Below are 12,119 nucleotides of genomic sequence, written 5' to 3'. Positions count from 1 at the left end.
AAGCTCTATATTCAACAATAAAATTTTACTATCTATATCACTTGAAACAATCAATAAAAAAATATTCATTTTAGACAGGATAATTTTTTTGAAAAATCACATACATGGCACAAATTTCTTTTTGATGCACATATTTATCACCTAGACTTTTTATATTTATATTTATAGCACGGGTATTGTAAATTTACTCGTAAAAAAAAAGGTTTATTTCACATTTTTTTTACTTTCTTTTCCATGGCTTCGTCTAGTACATATTTCTCTCTTTGTTTCCTTCGCGAGTCTGATCGTATTCCCTTCAGAATCTCGACTCCAACCATGGAATAGGATAGGCGGCACTCCTTTCGATGTCTTGTTATCAAAGTGCACTTCTTTTAAAGCTCCTAATTGGTATGCTTCAACTCTCTTCTTTCGCACCTTAAACTACATAATCCTCTTGTTGTCCTGCATTGTGGATATGACATGGACGATGTTTACAAAGCTCTTCATAGCCTCGGATAAACTCCAAACAACGCTAAGGTATCGTCATCAGCTTTTATTAAAGACAAACCTGACAAAGCTTCTCAGTAGGGCGACGAGGGCCATCACGCACACGTTGTAAGCATAATCGCAGACACGATAATTTCAAATGCACCCACTTTTGTAAAGGTCGTTGGCACATACGTGGGAATGGCTCCTCACATCCATATTCCGACAAATAGAGTATGCATCAATGATGTATGCTGTGAAAGTGATATAATGTCGGGAAAAGATGGTGTGGAGCAGACGACGGTTACAAATGTGTTGTTGTGGGTTCTCACAATGGGCTCAAGCACAATGAATTAGAAAATTGCCTATGAAGTGAAATTGAGGAAGGAAAAGGCGTTCAATGGTTACTTCAAACATTCCCTTGAATCATATGATTCCATAATACATATAGCGAGAGTTATGAGTTCTCAAACAAATGAAGCGAACAATATATAGAGTTGTTAGTTGATGAGTGCGTGAAATGAAGAAAAACGATAACATATATTTCAAAATACCTTGAATCGTATGATTCCAAAATACAAATATATATATATATATATATATATAATTGAGTTTCAATTCCTAAAAAAAAAAACTTCCAATTTATTAAAATTGTTGAGTGGTAAATAAATTTTTATACCATGAAGAATGTGATGCTATTTATAAATTATTAAAAGTGACATCTTGATTCTTTTGACCAAGATTTTAAAACATTCAATTGAATGCCCCTGTGTTAATTCTCTTGATCATAAATAATTTCTTAGGCACTTAAGTGTCATAATAATATTAAAATTGAGTGATGTTAAACTTGTTTGGTACCTTTCATTAAGAAACTTTAATTATAATCATGTAAGATTCAGAGGCAATTTGTTCTCTTAAATAATTTCAAGAAGTTTTAAAGTATGCTCCACATGCTCAATTTGGTCTCATATAGGCTTGCATTTGAATACTTTTGCATTGTTGGGATCATTCTATTTAAACATTCAACTTAACTATAAATTTGAAGGAATTGAAGATCTAAAAATATTTAGAACTGGCCTAATAATTGATGCTTATGATCATTGCTAACAATTGCTTGTCAATCATGCATATTCGATTGCATAACCCGCACACAATTACCCAGCTATTATCATCCTATTACTATCACCTCAACATCATGGATCAACTATCATTACCTAACTGTCATCACCTAACTTCCGTCACCCAACTATCTCACCCATCATCATCATATATAGTTAGCTTCTAACCATCATTAATAGTCGACAACAATGACATGTACCAATTGCTAGTTATTTCTTAATCATTATCATCACTTCAATTTTTTTTTTCAATATTTTATAATTTGTTCACATTAAATTAAGCTATTAACCCCTATTTTGTAACATTGTATTCTCAAATCATAAGAAAATTATTGGATAATCTCTATAATTATTATTCGTCCATGTAGATTATTTTGAATTGCTCATAAGCTTAAGCCACATTATTTTTTTTATTTTTTTATTTTTCACATAAAATTATGATATCATTCACAAACTTCTATTTTCTGCAAATCAATTCATTGAATTAATTATACCTGCTAAAGACTCAAAGCAAAGTGGGTGTTCCAGTTGCATGCTTCATTGTTTCACAGGAAGCTCGTCTAGAAGTGTTGCAATATTTCAATATGTTCCCTTATATAAATTGTGCAATATTATATGTATAAAACCATGAAAATTGATGTCACAAATAAATTCAACTCATCAAGCACAAAATTTGATGCATTTTGGATGAATTAATCTTCATATTTAATTTCACGATCATGTAACTCCGATCTCAATAAATTTATAATCAATTTTAATGCCAAAATGGGACGAACCTTAAAACACTAAAAATAGTCCAATTCATGTTTAAGTGAGCTCAAATCAAACACTCATAGTATTAAAGACTTAAAAACCATTAATTAAATGAGCAAAATTTCCACAAGTTTGGCATGTTATTTTCGGTCTCAACATCTCAGTGAGAGTAATCAAATGAGAAAAAAATCATTAAGTTTTCAGGATATAAGGTCACTTGAATATAAAAAATTATCAAAATATTTAATAAAAACCGTGCAAAAAATAGGTTTTTTTAAAATAATTTTGACTAAATCTACTCAAATGGTTATATAAAAATTCAATAAATGAAGTCTCGTGCTCTCTCTGAAGAAGAATGAGAGTTGAGAAAAAGCTCAGACCGATGAACAAGTATGGAGCTCTTCCAATCATCCAACCACCAATATCTATCACCAATCAATCACTATAGTCCGACAACATTACTAAACTACTGTCATCTATGACTATCTAATAACTACCATATTTGAATTGTGATATTCATTTTTTCTAAATTTATAGCTCTATTGCAAGTATAAAAGAGATAACAATTGCAAGTTGATATTATTTTGGTACACTTGGTGGCCAAGTAATGTTAATAAAGTCTACATGAACAATCTCAAATTGATATATATTTTAATATTTTAAATGGCTTCTTAGTGTTACTTAACCCGTGCTAACTTCGCTTAAGACTTATTTGTCCATATAAACATGCGTTTCCTCGGTCTATATTTGGTTATTAGAGCCTATAATAATCCCAACAAATCCTTGTATATTAGTACATATCATTCATTGAGAACAAAATCACATAGACAAAGTTAGTATATAAACTAATAAAGATACATTTTATGTACCGATATCAAAGGCGGACTCAGGTAGGGTATAGGGAGGGCAATTGCTCCCCCATAAATTTAGATTCTTATTTATATGAAATAACAATTTGATCCTTTTCCCCTATTGAAACATCGGTTTTGCCGCTTATAAAATATCATTTTGCCTTTCGTTTCCCTGACACGTTGGTCCAGGGGCGCAATTTGCCCCTCCTAAAAGTTGCATACTATTAGTTTTCATCTCTTACAATGGCTTTTGGTTGAGACTCAAGCTGAGTTAAGCCCATAATCTGAATCGAACAAATTATTTGATTCACATTTATGTCTCATGAGCTTAATATCTACCTTTCTCCAAAGTAGGGAGGAAATTAAAGTTTCATCACGCTCATCAAATTTTCCTATTATACGTATAAATCAATTTCAATGGTTCATGTTCCATTCATTTCTTTTTTTCTAGTTCAAATTTTAATGAAATATATCTTATATGTATATTTATGCCTCAAAATTTCAACTATTTTAATAAATAATTCCCATTATACAACTAAATAATATTCAGAATCAATATAAACTTAACTCAACATTTTTTTCTTGAAAATCAATGAACATAATAATTTCACTCTTAAACAAATCATTATGCGTGTAATCGAGTCAAGTTTGAGCGAGCCGAGTATTTGTTCGTGTTTAACTTGTTATATATCTTTTTTTATTTTAAATATAGATGCATTCCTATAAATCAACAATTAAATTACGTGATAAGAGGGAAAAAAAAAACTAAATTTCAATCCAATCAAATAGATATTTATTATTGCACATTATAAAATATTTCAAACACTTACCAAATACCAATCTATTAACAATAATGGCAAAACGTGCCTGATTTGACCCAACGCTCACCTTTATTGATAACCCCCCCCCAGCCACTAATCCTGCGTTAAATCTCGGGTGAATTTTTGGGTGCGCAAATTCTGGTGCACTTGGCATAATAAAACTTTTTTTACCGCCTCCCTTCTTCAAATATGTCTGGCTATATTTTATTTCCCAATGATCTCCAACCAGGGAAACCGTTTTACGTTTAAGAGAGTTATTGAGGGTACAGCGTACCGCTCCTTTCTTTGAGCAGTCTGAAAAACAGAGTAGGGATTTTTAATCGATAGTCTGGCTTTAATTCGAATCGAACTTCCGACTCTCACGCCGTTTAGGCTTCTGTTGTAGGTGGAGCCGAGGGGGCGGGCGCTGCTGATGTTCCAAGAAGCCTTGCCTATGGGATTTTGAATCTGTTTTCGGTACTTTGACAGAGGTATGGGATTCTGATCTGCGGACTCTTGTGGCGTGTTTAGTTTTAATTTTGTGGGGAATCTGATGATATGTAGGGCCTGTTTGTTAGGATGTTCACGGTTAAGAGATTTGTGGATCGTTTCATTGCTTTGCTTTCCTGGATCTATTTTAAAGGGTGGCTTTGTCTGCGCTTGCCTATCTCGGAACAATGTGGCATGTTTTTGTTGTTTTGATTGGGTGATGCTTGATCTGTTGCTTTTTAATCGGTTTTTGCTTGTTAGGTTATGGAAATCGTTTGCGATTCTCTTGAAATGTTGCAAATATTAGCATTGGGATTTGAAGATTGAGATTTTGGACGTATTGTTATGGGACAATGTCATATTGAAGCTAAGTATGTTATTGGGCCACCATTGCGACCGTGTCATGTATGTTACAAACTTGCCTTGTTGGGAAGTTTTGGTTCTTCCTTTTTGAAGTAGTAAATTGTGTGTTCTAATATTTTTTGGTTGACATTTTTTATTTATTTTCTTCTGTACTTCTCCACTATGTTCTGAACAAACATATTTGCTTGTGAGTCGCTAAGAGTGGCTAAACCAGTAAATTAGGTTTAACAGGTCACTGTTTGTGATCCAACCAGAACCATCTACAACTCGAAACTCACCAAGATTTCAGTCTCCTAAAGTTTGCAGTTGCTTAAAGTTAATTTTCGTCTAGTCGTCCAAGGATCAACTCTTACTAGACCCTCAGTTTTGAGCTACTTAACTCAAAACTCATCAAGTTGCCTATTTGTTAAGATTATTTTTCCAAGGAACTCAGCTATCGTGTTAAAAGAACTCGGCAAGGATAATCTCACTCAGTATGAAACCCTTTAAACTTTTCCAACTAGCAATTGACCTCAAACTAGACTTATTTGTCGTGCAGTCAACTACAATGAGTCCAAATCATATATTTTCTCTGTAAACAAGGACAAACATCAAGCGACATTGTATTTTAGGTTGAAATATTGTTCTAATGAACTCTCACTAGAATAGCTATAAATTTCTTCTGAGTTTTTTCTCCATATTTCTAAATTCTCCGTGAGCATCATGTGTTACATTATATTTTAGGTTGAAATTTTGTTCTGATGAACTCTCACTAGAATATCTATAAGTTTCTTCTCAGTATTTTCTCCATCTTTCTAAATTTTCTATAATTTGGATTGATTGATTCTTCTCCATCAAAGGAGTTCAATTGAATCTTCTACATTCTAATTGATTTAGGAGAACATTTGAGATTTATTTTCTCTCTTATGTTCTATAGTCTTTATCAATATCTCTAATAGGGTCATGTTATCCTTCTTTGAATTAAACTATATCTATTATCCGATAAGATGTAGTGAGCATATACATGAAAGAGAACCGCTTTAGTAACCATATTGAGTACACGGAAAGGTCATTGCACAACGAGTGACTTGACAATTTTGTTTCCTTTGAGCGGTTTAAGGACATGGAGGATTGTTTCATGAGGGGGGTCGGGGGGATCTTTAAGCGCTTGCTTTAATTCTTTGCTCTTGCCCATTTCCTTAATGAGTGCGAATTATCCCTCCAAGGTGTCGACTCTTGTTTAACCCTAGGGTTTGTGCTTTGACTCTTTCTGACGTTGATCTCGACTTCTCATAGGATAGTATAACAAAGGCTTTTCTTTTCATAAATCAACGAAGCCCTAGGTTTAGCCTTCACAATATTTTAAAGTGCAAATTATGGTAGATCAACTTCTATCAAAAATCAACATGTTTGTGCAACATCATTATAGAAGAAATTGAATTTGATCAACCACTCTTTTCATTTTGAGTCGTAATCCTTCTCCTCACCCTTAAGAATGCTATGAAATGGCGGATCTTATTGACCACTCTCAAGGAGGCACCATTGTGGTTATTCTTTTGTCTTCCTTTTTGGCATTAATTATATAAATAGCCTTTTTAGAAATACATGCCTTTTTAATTGTCACTTACTAGGAACCAATTCTTCTTGATTTGCTTCTTTCTTGTTTTTCACTTTTTTAAGTGGAGGCATCCTCAAATGCTTATTGAGATCACTTGGTGGATTGAAGCTCTGCGCTTCATAGGCTTCTTGTATTTTTTTATTAGATTATTTTCTGTAAAGTCATGAAGGAGCTTAATTGAGTTAAATAAGTCATTTGTTGTGAACCAACTTAACCATGTACAGCTTGGAGCCTACCAAACTTTAAATTGCCTAAAGCCCTGAACTGATTAGATGCAAATTTCATTTAGTTGCCTAAGAAAAAATACTTACTCTATACTTAACATTGAGCTATTCAACCTGCTTGAGGACTACGGGAGTAAACGAGTTGAACATGAGCGATCTTAATACGCGTTTGTGTTTGGCTTTTTCAAAATTTATTTTGTTTGAATTCAACTTTTGTTTAAAGTTATTTATTAATATCTTATCTATATTTGATTTCTTTGAAATCCAACTAGCCTGTTTGACTCGTGTTTGGTTTGATTTATAAAAGGTTAATTTTTTAATCCTTCAATAAGATCAAATATAAAAAAAAAATTATAATCATTATGTGTGCATGTACTCGTGCATACAAGTGTATGCATGTTGTGTGCATGAAACTAGTTTTTTTAAGCGTAATGCAAGTTAATTGTGAAGAATGAGTTTTCTTTGAAGTTTTTTTGAGCACCCATAATGCTATCTATGTGCTGCTTGCTATGACTACTTTATTTTGGGCGCTATGCCTGTGATGCCCTCTAAATGCGAGTATATTATATGCTATATTATTGTTTGCATGATTTAAAATTGCACAATTAAGTAATGAAACGTTTTTTATTCATGAGGTGAAGTGTAAGCCTCTAAAGATTTTGATACGCAAGCCTCAAAATTTAAAAAATTACTTTAATAAATATTGTATAAATTATCAAGCGTGACATATGAAATAACATATTAATATCACAATTTATTAATCTATGTAATAGTAATTTAACAGCATTCTATTTAAATAAAGAGTAATAAATTACATTAAGTTAAAAGTAACATTCTCTTGAGCTGAAATTTAATTCTTATGCATAGCCAAAAATTATGCCATTTATTCTTACATGTGCATGTCTGAATTTTGTTAAACCCATTTGCTTTTATGATGGTGTGACTTAATTTGATTTTAAAATTCAAAAATTTCTCCATGAATTATTTATTTTCCTATTCTATCGAAACTAATTTGGAATCAATTTAAAATCATCTGTCATTTTTTGTTGGTTGAATTTCTAAATTTTTTATTGCTGCATATTTTTTTACCTCTTTTGCTATCTCGGCACACCACATAAAAGGGTGGAAAGTCTGTAGGACCTGATAATATCCCAATTTAAGTGTGAAAATATTTAGGAGATTTGGGAGTTTCTTGGCTTACTAAACTCTTCAATGTTATTTTAAAAACTAAAAAGATGCCTGAGGAGTGGAGGAAGAGTATTTTGGTCCCCATTTTTAAAAATAAAGGGAATGCACTAGAGTGTGCAAATTATAGAAGAATTAATTTAATGTGTCATACTTTAAAATTATGGGAGAGGGTAATTGAACATAGGTTATGACACATCACAAAGATTTCTCATAATCAATTTGGATTTATGCCGGGCAAGTCTACTATTGAAGCAAGTATAGAAAGAGTAAGGAGGATCTGCATATTATTTTTATTGATTTAGAAAAAAAGCTTACGATAAGGTTCCAAGAGATATCCTTTGGAGAGTTCTTGAGAAGAAAGGTGTTGATATGACTTATATTCAAGTCATTAAAGATATGTATGCTAGAGGTGCTACTTGTGTTCAAACTGAAGGAGGATTGACCAAATATTTTCCTATTTCTGTTGGATTACATCAAGGATCGACTTTAAGCCCATATCTTTTCGCTTTAGTTATGGATTGTCTTACTGGACATCTACAGGAGGATGTATCTTGGTGTATGCTTTTTGCTGATGATATCTTTCTCGTGGATAAAACGAGAGAAAAAGCCCAGGAAAAATTTAAATTATGTAGGGCTACATTGGAGTCTAAAGGCCTTCATTTAAGTAGAACTAAAACTGAATATATGGAATATAATTTTAGTAGCAGTAGCTCTAGTGACAAAAGTGTGACTTTGGGTGATCAAATTATTAAAAGCTGTAAACGATTTAGATATCTTGGGTCTGTTGTTCAAAGAGATGGTGATATAGATGGGATGTTAATAGTAGAATTCAAGTGGAGGAATGTTTCAGGCCTTTTGTGTGATAGAAAAGTACCGCTTAGACTGAAAGGAAAATTTTATAAGACGGTGGTGAGACCTGCAATGCTTTATGGCGCTGAATGTTGGCCTTTAAAAGAGAAGCATAATAAGAAGTAAAGTGTTGCCGAGATGAGAATGATTAGGTGGATGAGTGACTTTACACTTAGAGACAAAATGCAAAATGAATATATCCGTGATAGGGTTGGTGTAGCTCCTGTGACGGACAAAATTAGAGAAAATCTTCTTAGATGTTTTGTTCACAGTAAATGTCGATCATTTGATGATCCGATTAGGAGAGTAGATGTTTTAGTTCGACTTGTGTTAAGAAAGGCAGAGGTAGATCTAGGAAGACTTGGGCTTATTGTATAAAAAATGATCTCAATTTACTAGAACTAAATGAAAATATGACACTAAATAGAACGCAATGGAGAAAAATGATACGTAGTGGGATTAAGGCTTTGTTGTTGTTGCTGTTGTTGTTTCTTTCTCATTTTAGCCAAAATGGTGAGCCCCTTCTTCTTTCCTCCCAATAAAAGCAAGTTATATTTTTTTCATTTGCATTTCATTTTTCATTGCAAAATCAAAGAGAAATTGGGTAAGAAGGATTTTACGAGTTTTCAGATTTTCATCATTGGTTATAAGTAAGTTTGATTGAAATTTCTTCAATTTATATTTTCATATTGCTTATAATATATGTTGTTGAAATTTATTGGTGAAATTATAGTTCATATTATTTATATTATATTGAAATGTTGTTGAAAGTTATTTTTTAATGGATAAATTTTAGACTTTCATTTTGATAAAATTGTTGAGAGATTTATATTTTGTTGAACTATTTTCAAATTGTTGAAGTAATATTTTTCAATTTGCATTTTAGTGAAATTATATATATTTTTACATTGTTGATGCCTATATTTCATAATTGCTGAAATTTTATTGAAATATTAATTTCATAATTCTTGAAGTGTCATTTTGCTGAAATAATATTTTTCAAGTTGGTGTGATAGATTTTTATATGCTGCAACAGTTCTATAAGATTTCGTTTGAGAGCGCGGCTCGCCTCCTTTCCATTACGGAGAACGCCAAGAGCTTGTTTGGTCGACAAACTTCAGAAGAAGCATATCTACCGACACTATGATATTCGTTGTTTTCAGTTCGCGAGGATGTTCCTCCATTTTGGTGTTCATGATCGCATTCCTTAGTTATGATGTTCTGACCTATGCCACGATGAATTTTTTATTCAAACATCCATCGCTTTTTGGGGACCATTGCTCTATAATGAAGTTTTTTGAGTTGTAGCTATTAAATGAAAATTTTTCACTAGCAACGCTGGGTCAAACGAGGCCTAAATTATTAGGATTATTTTTACCGTATGCTTTACATTTTTGATTTTATATTTATAAAAACTATATATAATATCTACTTGAATATATAATTTTTCATTTGTTAAAATCATATTTTCATATCGAGAAATCTATTTTAAATTTTCTAAGCTTGCCTTTCATTTATTGATTGAAATCATCCATCTTAAAATTATTTTGATTGCGAACATTCGTGTTAAAATGGTTCCGTCGAAATTTAAATAGTTTGAAATCTATCTGTCGAGATGTGACTGAGATGGAAATAAAGTTGTGAGAATTAATTATAATTTTTTTAATTAAGGAAATTAGAATTAATTGGTAAATCCCTTAAATTAATGGAATTAGAATAAATTTGTAATTAGTTAAATAGTTTCCTAGTTTTTCTTCTTTTAATCTCCTATATAATACCTTGTATGATCAATTCAAAAGTAAGGAGAAATACAAATTATTTCATTAATTTTCCACATGGTATCAGAGCCGAGGCTCAACTCTAGAGGAATCGCCTGTGTCGGTTTTCTGCGACGCGCTGTCCTCGATCTAGAGAAAGCCAGTCGCAGATCTTGCGTTTCTTCCGATTAGCGGCCGCTTCCGCGTGCTTCTCCGACAGTTGCAGATTCAGTAGCGTTCTTCCCTTTCACGGGCCTCGATATAGTAGCGTTCTTCCGTTTCCGCACGCTTCTCCGACTTCTCCCTTCTCCTCCTCCGCCTCCGCTGCGCCCTTCCGAGCACGGGCTGCTTCCGCCTTCGTGTTTGTTCGCATCTTCTTCGGCATCTCGGGTCTCGACGATCTGCGCTCCATCCTCTCCGCTTCGTCCGAGTCCGAGAGGAGCAGCACGTTGTCACGAGGAATATCGTCTTTGCCGCTGAAGTACTTTGCGCTGTTTGCCGCTGTTCGTCTTTTGCCGCTGAAGCACTTTGCGCTCTTTGCCGCTGTGTGGTTGCTGTAGAGCTTGCGATTTTTTTTTCTGTTTGCTGCTGTAATCATGTGGCGCAGATCTCGCGATATTTGTCGCTGTTTGGATTTTTTTTTCGCTGCCTTAATTGCTGCGATTCTTTTACCGCTGCAGGTTGATTCTAGCCTTAATTGTTGCAATTTTTTTTTCTCCACCATGTCAATGTCGGAAACCACTATCTCCAACTACTCCTACCATTCTGAAGAATACAATGCTGTTCAGAAAATTGGAGAGTTGCAGAATATTCGGGCATCCAACAGGTTCAATGGGAAGAACTATCTCAAATGGTCCCAAATTGTCCGCACATACCTAAAAGGAAAAGGGAGGATTAATCATCTACTTGGAACCGGGCCAGAAAAAAGGGATCCAACCTCTACAACATGGGAAGAGGAGGATTCCATGATTATGTCCTGACTATGGGATTCTATGGACCCAACGATCAGTGACACTTGCATGTTCTTGAACACCGCAAAAGAAATCTGAGACTATATCAACCGCACATACTCGAAAGCCCACGATGCTGCCCTTGTGTATGAAATCAAGGAAAAAGCCGGAGCAACCAAACAAGGAGACAAATCTGTCACAGAGTATGCAACTCTATTGCAGAATCTGTGGCAGGAGCTGGATCATTATCGTGTAATTGAGATGAAATGCCCTGATGATGCTGCCACCTTGAAGTTCATTGAGAAGGATCGGATATATGATTTTTTGGCAGGATTGAATCCTGAATTTGATCATGTTAGAATCCAAATCCTCAGCAAGGAGGATACACCGTCTCTAAAAGAGACAATCTCATTAATTCGAGCAGAAGAAAGTCGGAGTGTCATGCTAGAACCACATACTATGGATGGGTCAGCCTTAGCAGCAAACACAAATCAGGAGAAGTCAAAGAACGATAACCAAGGGAAGGAGAACAAAGCACAGTCAATCTTTGGTGTACTTATTGCAAGAAACCGAGGCATACACGGGAGAAGTGTTGGAAGTTAAATGGTAAACCCCTAAGCCGAGAATGGGGCAACCGTGGGGAGAAACAAAAGCCACGAGCGCATATGACAGAGCAACCCAATACAACCCAATATTGAGGAAAATTCAGCAATAG

The 12,119-nt window shown here is 33.9% G+C and overlaps 1 protein-coding gene across 1 annotated transcript in view; it reads left to right on the top strand.

Annotated features, from left to right (window-relative positions):
• The first annotated feature begins 4,295 nt into the window (after positions 1-4,295).
• The window catches only part of LOC110018248 (E3 ubiquitin-protein ligase SINAT5-like), a 37,880-nt gene continuing 30,056 nt past the window's right edge, over positions 4,296-12,119 (top strand). Inside the window, exons 1-2 of the mRNA XM_020715512.1 lie at positions 4,296-4,314; positions 4,394-4,478. The gene's annotated coding sequence lies outside the window, so the exon portion shown is untranslated. The remainder of the gene's footprint in view (positions 4,315-4,393; positions 4,479-12,119) is intronic.

The sequence above is a fragment of the Phalaenopsis equestris genome, unplaced genomic scaffold, assembly GCF_001263595.1.
Source record: "Phalaenopsis equestris unplaced genomic scaffold, ASM126359v1 Scaffold000006, whole genome shotgun sequence".
In the NCBI taxonomy this organism is placed as follows: domain Eukaryota; kingdom Viridiplantae; phylum Streptophyta; class Magnoliopsida; order Asparagales; family Orchidaceae; genus Phalaenopsis; species Phalaenopsis equestris.
The sequence above is the reverse complement of the archived record's forward strand: the minus strand, read 5'-3'. Positions and strand labels throughout refer to the sequence as shown.